General features: G+C 41.1%; 1 long non-coding RNA gene and 2 other non-coding genes across 3 annotated transcripts; 1 reads left to right on the forward strand and 2 right to left on the reverse strand.

Moving 5' to 3' along the window:
• The first annotated feature begins 67 nt into the window (after positions 1–67).
• Positions 68–1,648, forward strand: LOC127926910 (uncharacterized). Its single transcript, XR_008125415.1, has 3 exons — positions 68–215; positions 1,215–1,382; positions 1,557–1,648. It is a non-coding gene; the product is annotated as an uncharacterized LOC127926910 (long non-coding RNA).
• Positions 1,649–2,845: 1,197 nt separating this feature from the next.
• Positions 2,846–2,918, reverse strand: trnak-cuu (transfer RNA lysine (anticodon CUU)). Its single transcript has one exon. It is a non-coding gene; the product is annotated as a tRNA-Lys (tRNA).
• Positions 2,919–4,763: 1,845 nt separating this feature from the next.
• trnak-cuu (transfer RNA lysine (anticodon CUU)) lies at positions 4,764–4,837 on the reverse strand. Its single transcript has one exon. It is a non-coding gene; the product is annotated as a tRNA-Lys (tRNA).
• Between the last annotated feature and the right edge of the window lie 408 nt (positions 4,838–5,245).

A 5,245-nucleotide genomic window follows, 5' to 3' on the forward strand; every position in this document is an offset into this window, starting at 1 on the left:
GGAGATATAACCCACAACATCCCAAAATAACACAACTGTCAGACCAGGTTGGTAAATAACCCACCAACATGTAATAACTGTCAGACCAGGTTGGTAAATAACACACCAACATGTAATAACTGTCAGACCAGGTTGGTAAATAACACACCAACATGTAATAACTGTCAGACCAGGTTGGTAAATAACACACCAACATGTAATAACTGTCAGACCAGGTTGGTAAATAAACACACCAACATGTAATAACTGTCAGACCAGGTTGGTAAATAACACACCAACATGTAATAACTGTCAGACCAGGTTGGTAAATAACCCACCAACATGTAATAACTGTCAGACCAGGTTGGTAAATAACACACCAACATGTAATAACTGTCAGACCAGGTTGGTAAATAACCCACCAACATGTAATAACTGTTAGACCAGGTTGGTAAATAACCCACCAGCATGTAATAACTGTCAGACCAGGTTGGTAAATAACCCACCAACATGTAATAACTGTTAGACCAGGTTGGTAAATAACACACCAACATGTAATAACTGTTAGACCAGGTTGGTAAATAACCCACCAACATGTAATAACTGTTAGACCAGGTTGGTAAATAACACACCAACATGTAATAACTGTCAGACCAGGTTGGTAAATAACACACCAACATGTAATAACTGTCAGACCAGGTTGGTAAATAACACACCAACATGTAATAACTGTTAGACCAGGTTGGTAAATAACCCACCAACATGTAATAACTGTCAGACCAGGTTGGTAAATAACACACCAACATGTAATAACTGTTAGACCAGGTTGGTAAATAACACACCAACATGTAATAACTGTCAGACCAGGTTGGTAAATAAACACACCAACATGTAATAACTGTTAGACCAGGTTGGTAAATAACACACCAACATGTAATAACTGTTAGACCAGGTTGGTAAATAACACACCAACATGTAATAACTGTCAGACCAGGTTGGTAAATAAACACACCAACATGTAGACCAGGTTGGTAAATAACACCAACATGCAACTGTGTATCAGACCAGGTTGGTAAATAACACCAACATCGCAATAACTGTTAGACCAGGTTGGTAAATAACACACCAACATGTAATAACTGTCAGACCAGGTTGGTAAATAACCCACCAACATGTAATAACTGTCAGACCAGGTTGGTAAATAACCCACCAACATGTAATAACTGTCAGACCAGGTTGGTAAATAACACACCAACATGTAATAACTGTCAGACCAGGTTGGTAAATAACACACCAACATGTAATAACTGTCAGACCAGGTTGGTAAATAACACACCAACATGTAATAACTGTCAGACCAGGTTGGTAAATAACACACCAACATGTAATAACTGTCAGACCAGGTTGGTAAATAAACACACCAACATGTAATAACTGTCAGACCAGGTTGGTAAATAAACACACCAACATGTCATAATAACTGTCAGACCAGGTTGGTAAATAAACACACCAACATGTAATAACTGTCAGACCAGTTGGTAAATAAACACACCAACATGTAATAACTGTCAGACCAGGTTGGTAAATAACACACCAACATGTAATAACTGTCAGACCAGGTTGGTAAATAACACACCAACATGTAATAACTGTCAGACCAGGTTGGTAAATAACACCAACATGTAATAACTGTCAGACCAGGTTGGTAAATAACACACCAACATGTAATAACTGTCAGACCAGGTTGGTAAATAACACCAACATGTAATAACTGTCCAGACCAGGTTGGTAAATAACCCACCAGCATGTAATAACTGTCAGACCAGGTTGGTAAATAACCCACCAACATGTAACTGTCAGACCAGGTTGGTAAATAACACCAACATGTAATAACTGTCAGACCAGGTTGGTAAATAAACTTTACCAACATAACCAATAACTGTCAGACCAGGTTGGTAAATAACCCACCAACATATAATAACTGTCAGACCAGGTTGGTAAATAACCCTCCAACATGTAATAACTGTCAGACCAGGTTGGTAAAATAACACACCAACATGTAATAACTGTTAGACCAGGTTGGTAAATAACCCACCAAAATGTAATAACTGGTTGGTAAAATAACACACCAACATGAACCAAACGCTGCCCATTGGCCTAGCCAGTCTCAGACCTTATCCATATAAATTCTGTGGAGAGGAGCTGAAAGCTCGGTTATAAACGTCAGCCTCGAAACCTTAATGACTTGGAGAAGATCTGCAAAGAGGAGTGGGACAAAATCCCTCCTGAGATGTGTGCAAACCTGTTTGTAACTACAAACATCTGACCTCTGATTGCCAACACGGGTTTTCCACCAAGTACAAGTCATGTTTTTGCAGAAGGGTCAAATACTTCCCCCATTAAAAATGCAAATCAATTTATAACATTTTTGACATGTGTTTTTCTGGATTTTTTTGTTGTTATTCTGTCTCTCACTGTTCAAATAAATCTACCATTAATATTATAGACGGATCATTTCTCTGTCAGTGGACAGCATTACTAAAATCAGCAGGGGATCAAATACTTTTTTTCCCTCACTATATATCCAAGTGCCTTCAAAAGTATTTCAGACCCTTAGTTTTCCCAAATGAGTTACCTTACAGCTTTATTCTCAAATGGATTAAATAAAACATCCTCAGCAATCTACATAATACCCCATAATGACAAAGCGAAAACAGGTATGGAGAAATTGTTGCAAATTTATTCAAAATAAACCCTTGAATGAGTAAGTGGTGAGCGTTTGACAGTTACTGTGTATCATATCACACAAATAACATTTGATTTGCTCGCATTTATCATAAAGAAAGGCTTGCTATCAAAGGTAAGGCGCCCAACGTGGGGCTTGAACCCATGACCCTGAGATTAAGAGTCTCATGCTCTACCGACTGAGCTAGCCGGGCTTGCATCACTATTTAACACCACCCACATACAGGCCTCACAGGGCGTGAACCAACCCTGCCCAGTGACAGATCTCAGGGTCTGAACCAACCCTGACTCTTGGATTTCAGCAGTCCTCTATTTCATCACCCATGTACTTATCCCTATGGTGATGAAGCAACACAGTCAACCAATACTGGTCATCTATGTTGCATGGCCAACCACTATACCTCTAAGGCTGGTTTCCCAGACACCCCATGATCCTAGTCTAAAAACATGTCCATTTGATATTGTTCAGAGGTAGTGCTTTTCAGTGGAGGACTATAATCTGTGTCCAGGAAACGAGCCCCAAGCCTCTGAGGATCAATGTTATCCAAATCAAAGGTCAGCACCCAACGTGGGGCTCGAACACACAACCCTGAGATTAAGAGTCTCATGCTCTACCGACTGAGCTAGCCAGGCTTGCATTACTATTTAACACCACCCACATACAGACCTCTGGGGGCGTGAACCAACTCTGCCCATTGACAGACCTAACAGGGCGTGACCCAACGCTGCCCATTGGCCTAGCCAGTCTCAGACCTTATCCCATATAAATTCTGTGGAGGGAGCTGAAGATCGGGTTGCCAAACGTCAGCCTCGAAACCTTAATGATTTGGAGAAGATCTGCAAGAGGAGTGGGACAAAATTCCTCCTGAGATGTGTGCAAACCTGGTGGCCAACTACAAGAAACGTCTGACCTCTGACTGCCAACAGGTTTTCCACCAAGTACTAAGTAATGTTTTGCAGAGGGGTCAAATACTTATTCCCCCAGTAAAATGCAAATCAATTTATAACATTTTTGACATGTGTTTTTCGGATTTTTTTGTTATTATTCTGTCTTCACTGTTCAAATAAACCTACCATTAATATTATAGACGGATCATTTCTCTGTCAGTGGACAAAACGTACAAAATCAGCAGGATCAAATACTTGTTTCCCTCACTGTATATCCAAGTGCCTTCAAAAAGTATTCAGGACCCCTTGGTTTTCCCCAAAATGTTACCTTACAGCGTTATTCTCAAATGGATTAAATAAAAACATCCTCAGCAATCTACACATAATACCACATAATGACAAAGCGAAAACAGGTATGGAGAAATTGTTGCAAGTTAATTAAAAATTAATTAAAATAAACCCTTGAATGAGTAAGTGAGTGAACGTTTGACTGGTTACTGTGTATCATATCACACAAATAACTTTTGATTTGCTCGCATTTATCATAAGAAAGGCTTGCAAATCAAGGTTAGCGCCCAACGTGGGGCTGAACCCACGACCCTGAGATAGAGTCTCATGCTCCTACCGACTGAGCCTAGCCGGGCTTGCATCAATATTTAACACCACCACATACAGGCCTCACAGGGCGTGAACCAACCCTGCCAGTGACAGATCTCAGGGTCTGAACCAATAGCCATTGACAGGCCTCACAGGGCGTGAACCAACCCTGCCCAGTGACAGATCTCAGGGTCTGAACCAGCCCAGCCCATTGACCAGGCCTCACAGGGCGTGGGTAGCCCTGTGATGACAGATCTCAGGGTCTGAACCAATCCTGACTCTTGTATTTCAGCAGTCCTCTATTTCATCACCCATGTACTTATCCCTATGGTGATGAAGCAACACAGTCAACCAATACTGGTCATCTATGTTGCATGTGTATTAACCACTATACCTCTAAGGCTGGTTTCCCAGACACCCATGAAGTCCTAGTCTAAAAACATGTCCATTTGATATTGTTCAGAGGTAGTGCTTTTCAGTGGAGGACTATAATCTGTGTCCAGGAAACGAGCCCCAAGCCTCTGAGGATCAATGTTATCCAAATAAAAGGTCAGCGCCCAACGTGGGGCTCCGAACCCACGACCCTGAGATTAAGAGTCTCATGCTCTACCGACTGAGCTAGCCGGGCTTGGAGACAACCCACAACATCCCAAAATAACACAACTGTCAGACCAGGTTGGTTGGTATTCAGACCCCTTGGTTTTCCCCAAATTTGTTACCTTACAGCGTTATTCTCAAATGGATTAAATAAAATAAAAAACTCAGCAATCTACACATAATACCCCATAATGACAATGCAAAGACAGGTATGTAGAAATTGTTGCAAATTCATTTTTAAAAACCCTTGAATGAGTAGGTGAGTAAACTTTTGACTGGTACTGTGTATCATATACAACACACACACACACACACACACACACAACATTTGGATTTGCTCGCATTTATCAGAAGGCTTTTGAATCAAAAGCATTTAGCGCCCAACGTGGGGCTCCCGAACCCACGACCCTGAGATTAAGAGTCTCATGCTCTACCGACT

Source organism: Oncorhynchus keta, unplaced genomic scaffold (assembly GCF_023373465.1).
Source record: "Oncorhynchus keta strain PuntledgeMale-10-30-2019 unplaced genomic scaffold, Oket_V2 Un_contig_8621_pilon_pilon, whole genome shotgun sequence".
NCBI lineage: Eukaryota > Metazoa > Chordata > Actinopteri > Salmoniformes > Salmonidae > Oncorhynchus > Oncorhynchus keta.